Source organism: Lathamus discolor, chromosome 1 (genome assembly GCF_037157495.1).
Source record: "Lathamus discolor isolate bLatDis1 chromosome 1, bLatDis1.hap1, whole genome shotgun sequence".
In the NCBI taxonomy this organism is placed as follows: domain Eukaryota; kingdom Metazoa; phylum Chordata; class Aves; order Psittaciformes; family Psittacidae; genus Lathamus; species Lathamus discolor.
Window position 1 is genome coordinate 15463966 of NC_088884.1, and position 13623 is coordinate 15477588.

The 13623-nt window shown below is 40.3% G+C and overlaps 1 protein-coding gene and 2 long non-coding RNA genes across 7 annotated transcripts in view; 2 read left to right on the forward strand and 1 right to left on the reverse strand.

The window, feature by feature from the left end:
• Positions 1-323: 323 nt before the first annotated feature.
• LOC136022952 (uncharacterized) lies at positions 324-2371 on the forward strand. The gene is made up of 3 exons (XR_010616411.1): positions 324-445; positions 551-649; positions 1870-2371. It is a non-coding gene; the product is annotated as an uncharacterized LOC136022952 (long non-coding RNA).
• GPR85 (G protein-coupled receptor 85) overlaps positions 489-13623 on the reverse strand; it is a 66075-nt gene continuing 52940 nt past the window's right edge. For 2 of the 5 annotated variants that reach the window (XR_010616391.1, XR_010616351.1), the window contains 3 exons: positions 8685-10192; positions 5945-6007; positions 489-635 (listed from right to left, as the gene is read on the reverse strand). The gene's annotated coding sequence lies outside the window, so the exon portion shown is untranslated. The remainder of the gene's footprint in view (positions 636-5944; positions 6008-8684; positions 10193-13623) is intronic. The other 3 variants (XR_010616383.1, XR_010616372.1, XR_010616396.1) reach the window with 3 other exon arrangements.
• LOC136022990 (uncharacterized) lies at positions 6433-8426 on the forward strand. Its single transcript, XR_010616436.1, has 3 exons — positions 6433-6804; positions 7438-7570; positions 8330-8426. It is a non-coding gene; the product is annotated as an uncharacterized LOC136022990 (long non-coding RNA).

Below are 13623 nucleotides of genomic sequence, written 5' to 3' on the forward strand. Positions count from 1 at the left end.
AAGCTGGGGCAGAGGTGATGCAGAAGGGATAGGAGGTGTGGAAGAGCCAGCTGATTTTGCACTGACTCAGCTGTGTTTGTAATCAACTCCTCATTACTGCATGTAATTCTGTTCTCTTTCTGTATTTTCATCCCAGTTCCATATGATGCTTTCTGTTTACCTCGTCTCCCCTTGAACAGCTTTTGATCTGTTTGACCACTATTAGCCACACCTGGCAAGGCAATCAGTTTAATGATGTTCAAGGGTGTTGAGTTTCTACAAGGGGCCAGCACACCGCACATGGTGCTCACAAAGCTGCCTCCTCCCTGGGATGAGCAGGGTAGTTCTCCCTGGCTCACACAGTCATGCAGGGGCATACGGTCTTCAGTGTGTTGTTGGTCCCATTCCCACTCCCAGCCCCCAGTATCAGTGTGTGCCAAGAGATTTAAGAAGTAACAGAAAGAAGGTGAGTCTAATGCAATCCAATTGTGAGAAAGAAAGAAGAAAAGTAATATCAAACACAGCCATTTATTCTGCTGCTCATAAATAGTTTCTTTTCATTTTCCCTTAGAAGAAGAAATCTTGCTTCACTGTTTTATTGTCTTCCCTGGCTCCATGTGAAATCCACAGACGCAGTAATCGCTCCTTGTTTCCTCCTGTCAAACAGAAGGTGACACACTGAACAATTAAGGTTTTTTGTTCATAGTATGTTGCAATGTCTAAAAGAAGAGAAAAAGGCTCAACTTTAAAATAGTCTGCAGAATGAGAGGACAGTCTGCTGTCTCACAGAAACCAGGTCTTAATTTGTAGTAAAGTAGAAGCCTTTTCTTCTCGGAGACTGTGAAATAAATTTTACCACTCACTGCTTTTGGTTTCCAGCATTAACGCTTGCAGGGGGAGCTAATCTACTTTCTATTGTCCCAGCCTCAGATGATTAGTGGAATATCATTAGCTAAGACTTTTTTTTTTTGCTATTAGAAATCCTGTCCTCAATGAATACAACCCTTTCTCAATGAAGCTGGTCTCAGTAGTGCCCTGGTTCAGACTGCCTGTGCCGTGTGTCACTCCAAAACCAATTATGAAGCTGTCGTCAGGAGACAGGCTGTGAAACAAAACCACACGTACGCTGGTTATTCTCTGCACCTCGGTGCCCTTTGTATGGCTGGCTGCTTCAAAGCCACCTGACACGTAACCTGAAAGGCCAATTTTACTTATTGTTCAGTTACTTGACGTCTCGAACAGCTGAACACAGTTGTAACAATGAAACTGTAATGTATGACATATAGAAAATAACAGCCCAGTGAGCAGATTAGTCCAACTCCATTATGAACATTTGGAGACAAGTTTTCCTCTCAATTTGATCATGAAAAGGGGGAAAATTGAAGTAACCTTGTATGAATGGCAGATGAGATGCAAGTGAAACGTGTCACAATAAATAAATATGCAGTTTGGGTTCTACAATTTTCCATTGCATTAATTTGTCTGCACATGTTTAGATCAGTAATTTAGACTGGAAATTAAGGCTGTTTATGGCAACTGCTGTATGTTGATGGAAATATCGTTTGATGTGCTGGATTTTAAAACCATGTCACTGACTTTTTAAAAGTGCTTCAAAGTTAAATGAACAAAATTACTTGAACAAAATCATGTTTTACCACACAATTAAAACATAAAAGATGAGAAGTTAAAGGTCTTGCATATTTTATGCATGAAATTTAAATTTTGTAAGAGCAATTTAACTGACCTGGAATTGCCTTTATAGAAAGACACTGCCTGATGCAGTTGGAATGTTTTAGCTAAAATCGTGCTTTCTTACCATTCTCTCTAGTTTTTAAATCTACATTTATTAATATATGCACTACCTTAATATTTGGCATTTTAATTTTTCAGAGCCCAACTGAATCCGGTGGTTACAGAATAAAAGCAGGAAACTTTGTGGGAGCCCTGAACTAATGTTCCTTTCTTACATACTGAACATACTGAAATGACAGATTTTCCTTTGTAGCACCCATGGACCGCTTCTGAATGAGAGCATCCTTTGCCTGTGCACCTGCATCTGGGTGACCTTCCTTCTACCAACTGGCTGTCCATTTTGTCATGAGTGACCCCAAAACCTTCAGAAAACCTTTCCTTCTTGGAGTGGCCAGTGTTGTTCCAGTTCTATCCACACCAAGGACGGAGAGCACCTAAGTGAGTCAAGCTTTGCAAATGTCTTGGGTGTCCAGAGCAATCAGTGGAAATAACTAATCACTTCCTGCCAGGATATCCTACCTCAAGAACTGTTGCTCAGCCTCAGGAGAAGACAGGTATGTTTTGCCTGCTCCTAGAGATGAGTAGCAGTGGGAAGGCAGGTAGCAGGAATATTTATTCCTGCAGTTTCTGGTGCTGGAAACCAACAGACTCCAAATGTTGCCCATGGTGGCAAAGGGGTGATTCTGTCACAGAGGGTGGGATTGTCTTCAAAGAGATGAGCAAGAGGGTGGATATTTGAGGGTAGAGAAGGAAACTTAGCACAGATATTTGAGGAAGAAAGCTAATAATAGGAATAATAGAACACTCAGAATGAAACTTCAATAGCTGTAAAATTAAATGCTGTTTTTAAAGTAACAAGTAAGGCTTTGGAACGCTTACAATTTTATTTCTCCAGGAAAGAATAGAATGGGGAAAGTAAATGTTCATTAAATACAGAGAGAGCTCTCATCCTGTGTTTTCAATTGCTGACTCTGAAGGGGTGCTTGGAAGAAAATGAAAACCTGAATAACTACATGGATGCTTCCTGAATCCACATCTCCTCTTTCTAATTGAAAATCATGCATGGCAAAGCCCTTGGCTGACAGGCAACACTTGGAGAAGTAGCCACTGATTCTGACTGTCTCTGCTCTTGATTGCCTCTTCTGATACGCCTTGCACGGTGCAATAAAACTAAACACATAAATAGGCAGGACTGCTAACTGGCCTGTAGATCCACAGGCTGCAGTTGCATGACTCTTGCATGGTTTGTAAAGACACTGTTTGCAATTGTTATCTATTACAGTGGGCACTGCATTATTTATGAAGAGGAAACTGCAGACATTGCTGTAGGCAATTAACAGCTATGACACTCTCAATATTTCTGTCCCAAATTAGCAGACATTATTCCCCATCCTAAAGATTTGCTCTTATCTTTTTGTTTGTTTTACAGTGAGAAGTCATCTGTATATTTTCCCCTCTCTTTTGAAACTTAAAGGCTCTTAAAAAATATCTGAACCTGTTTAAAATGTGGCTTAAGTATAATGATATGAAGAACTTGCATCAGTGCTCTGAAAATGCTTAGGGATGAAAGATTGTTTTCTAATGGATTAAACTGTCAGATTCTGCCCCTACACTTAAAAGAAGCCGTATGATACACTTCCTTCCATAAACTGCATTTTAAAAGCACTTGGAGCTCCCTTAAGCCATGATATCCCCGTTGAAAGCTTGTTCCAAAAGTTCAGTTTTGTTCAGATCTTCTTTCTAATTCTGTGTTTAGATCTTCCTCCTAATTTCTAGGACGTGAGCAATTAATACTCGCTTGTTTTTGTGTCAGTTTGCTTTGTGACTCGGTAGTTCTTCTCCCTTCCTGTTGTTTATCACTGAGTCACATCCTCTCTAAGCCTTTGGTCTAATTACCCAACCATTTTGTTTTCTGGTATGATAACCTGGGCTTCCCTAGTAATGTAAGCCATTTCCTCTGCATCCACCTGGTTCAAAAGTGGTGGTGCTGAGGACCGAGTACACACATGTAAGGAGGTTTCCATTTTGGATTTCATTTAGTCTCTTTTGATGAGCTGAATGCCTATTAGCAGTCAGTGCACTTTAAATGTGCCTCTGCAGTCTATCTTCCAGCTCGTTTTCTCCTGAATGAATCTGGTTCATGTGCTGTATGTCTGCTCTGTGGTGTGAAGCAAGGCACTATCAGCACTGATTCTCTTAAAAACCACCCTCCTGGTCCAGACTTAAATGCTGCTGTGGACAATCCCCAATAACACCACAGGACTTCCTTAAGGAAAAGGGATTTATTCCAGTGCCCATTTCCAAAACTCCTTCCATTCTGTACACTGATGGTCACATGTGATAATTGGTTGTCACCCTCCACTGCTATCTGTTATAATGAGCCCTATGGGTTTTTATGGAGAGGAAAATGCACCAATCACTGTAGGCAGTTAACAAATATGCCACTTCTTCCTACCCCAGAGGCCTCAATATTAGTTTTTTTCTCATAAGTCAGTTAAAAGTAAATCCATTTTTAATAGGAAATAATTTTAAAACACAAGTACTAAAGGGAGCGATCATTTATACACTTGAAATAAATGCGCTTCTGAGGTTTTGTTTTAACGGTTTCTTTGTATTTTTTGGCTATTCCAAAATGGCGTTATTTTACTAGGATCTAAATATGTTGAAAGGCACATTAACCAAGAGAGGGGGAAAAAAGGAGCTATATATAGTTTTACTGTCCCTTTAGGGAGCCATTGCTTGAGCTTCATTAATATGCATTTTAGCACAATCTAATTTACTCATATGGCTGGCCCCAGGTGTTTGGAAAGGCAACCAGAGGAAAATCAGATCATACTAAAATTAGAGACAAGAAATATTGAATGCCTTCCCTTTTAGGCCCTTGAAAGGCACATATTAATTATAACCGGATGAATTTATGAAAACTAATATTGTGAACAGCTCCAATAGTAATTATTTTTGAAAAATGATCTCTACCAACGAGTTTATTCTGACGAAAGTGCACAGAAAATGTTCTGTTAAAGAAAATATGTATATATTGCCTTCCCAAAACATTACATTTTTAGTGCAGTGCCCCTGTGGCACCCTTCTGATGCATATTTATTCACTGAAAACCACAACACAAAGCCTCATTTCGTAACTGCTGTTTCTTGAATGGCTTCAAATGGGGCAGAGCACTAGATTTTGATGGGTTTGTCTCATCCTTCTAAGGAGAGTGCATGTTTGCTGGGTTACAAAAAGCCAAGGCCAGCAGCACTGGGGAGGGAAAAGTGAGAAGGAATTGGGGAAAAAAGGTTAAAAACCTGTCTCTGTAGAGTCTGATAAAGCGCTCCATGCTTTCATGAAGTCAATAAGAGGCTTTGGCAAGCAAGTGCTCACAGCTGGTCTCTGAACTGCTAACGGGATGTGGTGGAGCAATAAGGAGGCTTTATATATTAATTTCCTAAGTGTCATCTTGATTTGCAGCAGGAAGCGTAAGCAAAACAATGTCAAACACATTAGCCCTGAAGGTGCCTTTGGAGCAGCTCTCCGTGGTCTGCCCTTGCCTGGGTGCTCTGAACTCTTCAACTGGGGAGGTGCTTGCCTGGGGAAGAGACTATTTCAGAACTAGTCTTTAGGGCTGGAACAGCCCGTGTTACAGCGGTAGCTGCCTGCTGAGGGATGATGTGTTACGGGAATACTCAGTCATCTCTGGTGAGGTTCTAATCTGAAATATCTGACCTGCCGATGATTCACAAGTAGTGAGACACCAGCAGAGAGGACAGTGACCACATAAATAGTGGTGCAGGGGCCCATATGACCTGTGCTTGGGGAAACAGTGCTGAATAACACGGCTGCTCCAAGAGAGCCATTCCCACCCAGGAGACAGGCTAGAAGGCTTTGGAGGAGCTCAGCTCTCTCCAGGCTTCATGTATCTGAAGAGTTTTAGTCCTCCTGCTAGAAACGTGGTAAGAGACCCTGTTATTTCAGCTTGGAGCCAAATTTCCTTATTTGTAAAAAGCAAAGGTAGAATCTGTCTTGGACAGCGTGTGATTTCAGGAGAAACCACATTGAAGCGTACTCACATGGAAATCACTGGGTATTTGTCAGATATACTGCTCATTACACCTCAGTGAAGCACTATGGACAAATGTTGCTTTGAGGTGATAAGCAGGGTGACATTGAAGGCGAATACAGGATTGTGTTATTAAGATGGAGTTTAAAACGTACTTACGGAAAAGAACAGAGTCTTCACAGAGGGTGCCATTTAAGAATAGTCCATCTAAAGAACCTTCCCCTGAAGCAAAACATCAAAGAGAGGATAGGAAATACATTTTAGGCTATGATTCTGGAAAGAAATTAAAGTCATGTGAATTTCATTAAATCACCAAGGAGTTTAAGAAGAAATAGATTGAGACTGTACGTGAAAAATATTGCAGTAAGAGAAAAAATAAAATATCCAGTGACTGAAGAAAAACAGAGAAATGAAGATGATGAACAAAGGATAATTCATGAGTACCTCAGAGAAAGAGGTTACATTGGTAGATGGAAAAACATACATACGGGAAGCAGATTTTGTTCCTATCTGACTACAAAACCAAGCAAAGAGTATTCCGAGAACTACCAACCTGTACATAAATACGATCCTTCAACCCTGGCAAACTAATATGGGACCTTTTATGGAAAAAAAATGGTTGAAGTCTTCTCCTCTTTGTACTCTTTGTTTCTGCAAGACTGAGCCAGTGAGCAAGTTAAGAGGAATGAAACAACTGCCTTTTAATCATTTGACTACCTGTTAGCAGCAGTATGTGCTTTTGCAGAATGCCAACAAGAGCCCTTCCTCCAGGTGTCTCAGTAACGTTGCTACATTGGCAGGAATGTCCATGGACCTCCATGAGAAGTTCTGGCACTTCAGCACTCACCCACATGCAACCGTGACCTATAGCCACATGTGCATGATGAGCCACAGCTCATGGGGTTAAAACCCCAGCAATGAAGAGGACCCGGGAGATGGGGCAGCATCCTGGTGCCAGCCGGCAGTGGGACCAGGGACCAGGCTCTCAGCAAAAGGAAATGAACAAAGCCAGAGCCTTGGTAAGTACCTCTCTATCCACTGCCTGCAAACCCTCAGCAAGACCCTTCACTTTGGCTGGCTGCAGTCATGCCTCTGTGGCCAGGCTGCAGCATGGGGCTGAGGGTGCAGTAAGGAAGGGGAAGGAGGAGGGGTGCGAGGGTGAGGAGACAGAGGCCTGGGGCTAGGAATAGTGGCTGGGGTATAACATGGCAAGGTTAGTGCTTTAATCCCAGGGAGAAATAAAATACATGAACAATGTTAATTATATCTATTCCACATGACTTTTAGATGAATTCAGAGAAGAACAAGGGTATCATGCAAACAACATTCTGTGTGTCTTCATTACAGCTGGTGACATGGTGCTGCTGATATAAGTGTTTCTGTAAAAAAAATTAAGTTTCACTAATCACTACTTTTACCCAAGAGTGTGTCGACAGCTAATGGCTCAGGGAGTTGTGTACATAAAACCCCAGATGAATCCAACCGTGAATCTATGCTTACCCTACCCTTTGATGACTGCTTAAATGTATGTAATTCTGGATACTGTAGTTTTAGCTGAAGATGCACCACTAACATATACAGTACTTAAAACCAGGGATATTCAAGGAAGTCATGGTATGGACAATAAAAAATGGTGGTTTCTATTCTTTCAGACAGTTGAACTCAGGGAGAATTTATAAGAGCTGCCTCTACAACACACAGGGTGAATGCTGGAGTGGCTACTAAGGAAGCAGAGCACGAAGAAGTGGTGGAACAGACAGGCTGTGGATACTCTGTCTCACACAGGTATGGAAAAGTTTGTACCTAAATTATACCGTATTTAAACCTGAGTTGTACACATTTACTGCTTGGGTAAGACATTATATGTCTAAAGTTAACTGCATATCTTGTATACGTAACTGCATGATTTTGTCACAAATCTGGGAAAAGAAAATTTGTTGGGTTCTTGACCTCACTGGTCCTGAGGAACCTATGCAAATTTACATCCATAAATAAACTATGCAGTTGTTATTATTAGCTAGTCATGCCTCACCAAACTCTGTAACTCTCTGCTTGTCACATGCCAATATGCTGTGAATGGATATTACCATGCTTGGCTGTAAACCTGGTGTCGAATACATCTTTGCAGAGAGCATCTTTGTCCTTGCCTTATCCTAGAGATGTTTACAAGGTCAGTCTGAAAGCTCTTCAGGCACCTAAATACAAGCACCTACTTCACTCAGGAACATGCAGAACCTACTTCCTGACAAAAACCTATTGCAATCCAGAGTTTGGATGCCTTTCCACTCCAGAGGTTCACCCCTTACATGTGCTCTGAGAATCCTAACACCTAGAAAAATAGCACTGAAAATTGGAGCTGGAGGTCATCTAACCCTCTGCTAGCCCAAGGCTGGATGAGTTTGTATCTGCATCTAGCCTGTTGCTTAAGACTTCTGGTGATGGAGATCTACTGCTTCCCCTGCTGAGCTGTTCTAGTGCATAATTACCTTGCTGCAAGAAAATGTGCATTAATATGTAGTCTAACTACCCTTTCTTTGATCAAAGGCTACTATTTCCTGTCACCACAGATGTGGGTAACAGATCCTTCTTACTTAGCAGCAGTCTTTGAGCTACCCAAGTTTCTGATCATGACCTCCAACAACAACCGTAAGTCTTCCTTAACCTCCCTTGCAAGTTCTGGATTTTAGCCCTTGTGTCATTCTCATTGCTATCATGTTTTCTGTTTGGTTCATGTCATTCACAGAGCATGGTGCCCGTAACTTAATGCTGCACAGAGCACTTCAGTTTAGGGCTCCCCAGTATTGAATGGTTGAGGCAAAATCCAGATGCTTTGCAGGCAGTATTGTTTCATTCATCACTTGAATGATCATATTTATGCCTGACTTTTGGGAGCACTTACCCAGAAATAGGAAACTCCGATTTCTACCCATTCCTGAGCATGTAGGTGTTTGGATCAATTCTGTCCCTGTACCAGGAGAATGCTTTGGCTTTTAGCTGGTTTAGGCAGCTCTGCTTTCAGCTGTAGTTCATCCACTCTGCAGCTAGAAAATGAAGATTCCTTCTCAGGAAGGAGAAACACAACAAAATAGTTATGACACTGGGATGGGAATGGCCTCTGGTGTTGATGAATTTGTATAGGTGGCAGTCCTCATACGTTTGTATTACCATTGTCAATCTACTCTTAGAAGTTATAATACAGGGCAAACCTGAACAGGAAAAAATGTTGCAAGGGTTTATTCTTCTCTGTCAGACAGGGGCAGGACCGATGTGTCCAGGTTCCATTATTCTGATCCCACATCAACAGTGCCAGGTATGCCTCCACTTCATGGCAGCTGCAATAGGTATGATTCATATAAAGAAATAAAATTCAAGCATAAAAATCCCATGCTTAGATACTTACGAGATAAAGACCAGAGCCTTAGTCATAATAAATTTACTAGGATCACATAACTGGACTTACCTTTCTTCAGAACAGCCTCGGAATAAGAAATCACTGAATAAAAAATTTCCATTTGAGGCAACAGAAAATTATGGCACATATATCGTGTACATATATATAGGCAGGGACACGTGTGTGTCTGGAAGAGAGACCTGAATTCTAACCTGAATTCAAATGTTAAAAATAGTAGCATCCTGCTTAGCAGAGGTGACATAAGAGACCTCCTTAATTTCCCAGTCTCCCTGTAATGCACGCTCTATTTTGATCACCGGCACATCATCATGCATTACAGTGGTTCCTATTTTGTTCCACAGACATATCCCTGTATCATTCTACCTTTTGGGCGAGTCGTGATGCTTTCGCACATCATCCTTATGTACTCAGCTAAGATGGTTTATTCATGACAAGAGGAGGAATTACATGCTCGGTGTGGGCATGGAGTATAACTTACCAACATAGTGCCTTTGTGGAAAACCCGTGTTACTAATCTGAATAATGTAACAAATAAAACACAGTTGATTTGACAGCAGGATAAACAGAAATATTTTCATCCTCCTTTCAGCTATTGAGTTAGAGCATGATTACTTTTTCTCTAAAATCTGTAATTTCTCTTGATATTTCAGTGCCGATGGCATTGCTTGATGAAAGTGAGGTCAGATGTGCACAAGGACAAGTCTGAAGCAAAAAGTAAGCTGCAAAGCAATGTTTATAAAGGAATTTAGCTGTCATTAAAGTGACTTAATTATGTAACATAATTTTGGTACCAATCAGTTTCGTAAAGTTGGATGAGCAGGCCTTGATGGGTCTTCTCTCATCAAATTCCTACCACATTTGCCAGGATTCTGGACACACAGAGATTGTCAGGGTCCGCTGCTCCATGTCTAGGCAGCAGGCAGGTAGTGAGGGATGGTCTGGCGAGGACGGCAGCTGGTAGGAAGTGCTGTCTCCAATGGTGGGGAAAGAAAAACCTTGAACATAAAAGTGAATTAGTAGATGTTACAGACCCTTTATATAACTGGGTGGGGTATGCTGCCCCAGGTAAGACAAAACTCCAGGTTTTCCCAGCATGGCACTGGCATGTCAAACTGGGAAAATCACTTGCCTCCCTATTGTGATGCTGCTCTTTGCCTCAGCAGCCTGGCCTGAGACAAATCAGGACCATTTGTGAGGTGTCTGTACAGTGATTGGCTACATGAAAGGGAAGAATGTAAACCAGAGATCTTATTTCTTTTACAAAATATTTATTTAAACAAATATTTTTCTGCAGTGCTTTCAATATTACGCAGATTTAACAGTAGTTTGATAACTCAAACTGTTAGATATATAACTAAAAGTAAGAAAAAGACATCTAATAACTTGAACAGAAATTTTAACAGCATTTCCACTGCTGGAATGAGCTGAGAATCCACCAAGATACCTCTAGCCCATGTGTAGCATCAATCAAAAACAGAGGGATGTTATCCAGCACCTGGGATAGAGAAGTTTGCCACCAGAGGGAGTCGTGGGAATACAGTACAAGTGGTTGTATTTGCACAGGGAAGGTCATTTGATATTTCAGCGATAAGGCTCAACACGCAAAGTTTTCTCTTTGCCCACAGACACTTTTCTACCGATTCAAGATGTAATGAAAATCAGCTTAATAGTCTGGCTTTTGGCTATACGCCTGACTGCAAAATTTGGTTCCTAAAAATTCTACCTTGATGTTTCATACTCAGCCTTCCTAATTTGTACAAAGTATGCACTCGCCCAATAAAACAAATTTGCTAAGCTGCCCAAATTTTAGGCTTGAAAATTATAGAATCATAGAATAGTTAGGGTTGGAAAGGACCTCAAGATCATCTAGTTCCAACCGCCCTGCCATGGGCAGGGACACCTCATACTAAACCATCTCACACAAGGCCCTGTCCAACCTGGCCTTGAACACCGCCAGGGATGGACCATTAACAGCTCCCTGGGCAACTCATTCCAGTGCCTCACCACCCTAACAGGAAAGAATTTCCTCCTTATATCCAATCTAAACTTCCCCTGTTTAACTGTTAACCTGTTACTCCTTGTCCTATCACTACAGTCCCTAAAATACAACTCCAGAACTCAAAATCAAGATGTGCTTTAAACACCATGTACACTTTCACTGAATTAGTATAAAAAATGTGGTAATCCTGGCAACTGCTTTGCTGGTGATAAAGCAGATTACATCTGATTGCTGTAATGGCTCTGCATTGCTGATAGCAGAATGAGCTAAAGAGCATCGTGCAACAAATACTTTGGCTCTAGAGAGGAGGAGAGAGTGGAAGAAATACAGCATTGTTGTTATAGAATTATTCTTTCAACGAGATCCAACTTTTAAAGAGGTATGGGATCTATTCCAAATGATACTGAAGTGCTTTACACTACAAATACGGTTTAAAGGTGCCCTACAACAAGCAAGAACAGAAGAAGGATCTGATGCTTCAGCAAGAAAAAGAAGTCCTTTAGAGAAGTCTGTCCATTTAGTGCCTTCTTTGGTCTTATATGCTAACTTTAACTCCCAGTACTTCTGATATGTCCTTCAATATGGAAATGCATACACACCGGTCCCTGAAGTAACAAACCTATTACAATTTTAGGAACCTGTTCATGCTCTTTAAAACCCAGGTTCCCATAGATGCACAGGGTTAAACTCTATGTCAGAAATATGAAGAAACAGCAGACTGAGAAAAGCATCAAATAGCTGAGAAACAGCCATTTCAATCCCTGAGGGTGCCCACAGATTCCCTGCATTGCTATCTGGCAGGTAAGGAGTGGCATTAGGTGATTTTGCATATATTATATATCATTTATATATGTTATATATATATATATTCATTGTTATTTTTATTATCTCAATATAATAAAGCTATTTGCCTGTTTTTTCCGGCCTGCTGCCCATTCCCCTTTCCTATTAACTCACTCACTGCTGCTCCTCCGTAGCACTTAACACATTTTTTTCTGTAACTCTCTGCTAAACTAAGTTCACTTTAAGGCTAGAGTATGTCACAGAAGAGGTACTGATGAGTCTTTCTGCGTTCTTCTTTTTCAGTATGAGTGAATGAAAAAGCTGACAGATTTTCTGCCTTCCAGGAACTGTGACCTTTTTCATTCAACAGACCAAACATCCTTATGATCTTTGCAATTGCCATCCTCCTTTTCTCTTAAACTTACAATAAATGTGATGTTTAGAACTTGCAAAACACAAACCAAACAATGAGGATTTTGGTTTCTGTTTTCCTTTTCATACCTAGCAGAATGGAGCTGATCTGGTAGCAACCTAATAACTTGTTGAATATGGCACATATAGAATACCACCTGCTCATAAACACAAATATAACCATTAAGTAAAAAATATTTATAACATTTTTACTTTTACAACCTTTATACTTCCAAGAAGATTTAAAAAATTATTAGAAAAAATAATTAATTTTGAAAGGAAAAATTAAAATGGAATATATAACTTGGCTCAACTAGGCTATTGATAATATTTGAGACTATTTGAGACTATATTGGTATTATCCTCATCCATTTTCCTGGGGAGTGAACATGGAATTTCTTGTAAGGATCCACAGAGGGAATTTCATTGCCGTTTGCAGAAGTAGTAGTGAATCTATTTTGCTGGTGATCATATACTGTAACTCAAGCAACTTTTGTAGGTGTTGCTTTTCTTGCATTTTGTCCTGGAGAATAGCAGAATCTGCAAAGATGCATCGATCCTGCTGTACATTCACCAAACTTCACTCCAATAAACTGCTATGGGATGCACTTATATACATAGCAGCTACTGTGCTTAGCATCTGTGGGGGCTTTTATAGGACATACATAATGGAGATATAGTGTTTTGCCCTCCAGAGCTCTAGAAGGCAGATATACTTGTGGAGGCAAGGAAAATAACTTGGCTTTTCTTTAATATCAGTCAAAATCAGTTCAACACATTCAACAGTGCTTACATGGCTCCGTAAAGCAATGTTAAATACGGTTATTGTCCTTACCTGCTCCTCTGGAAACGGAGAGGTATAGTCACACCATTTTAAATTGTTCACATGGAAAATTGTGGCCTGTTTTAATTCACAGGATCAAAACACATGTTGAAACTTGAAACTGAGCAGGTATTTTGATGATTATTTTACTTTAGAACTGATCGGAAAGGTTTTTGGTTAACATCTTTTGACTATAGGTTTATTTGGTTTTAAGTGTTAGTAAAACATGGTTTTCCATTTTTTGAGAATTTATTTAAATTTGTTAAATATAATTAAGTACAAGTGGAGAAAAATGGCTCATTTTTATGAGATAAAGTTCTTAGTTCAATTATCATTTTCATTCACTCAACTTCCATGCTAGAGTATCTGAATATATTTCTTCATACCAAATACTTTATAATATCCTTACA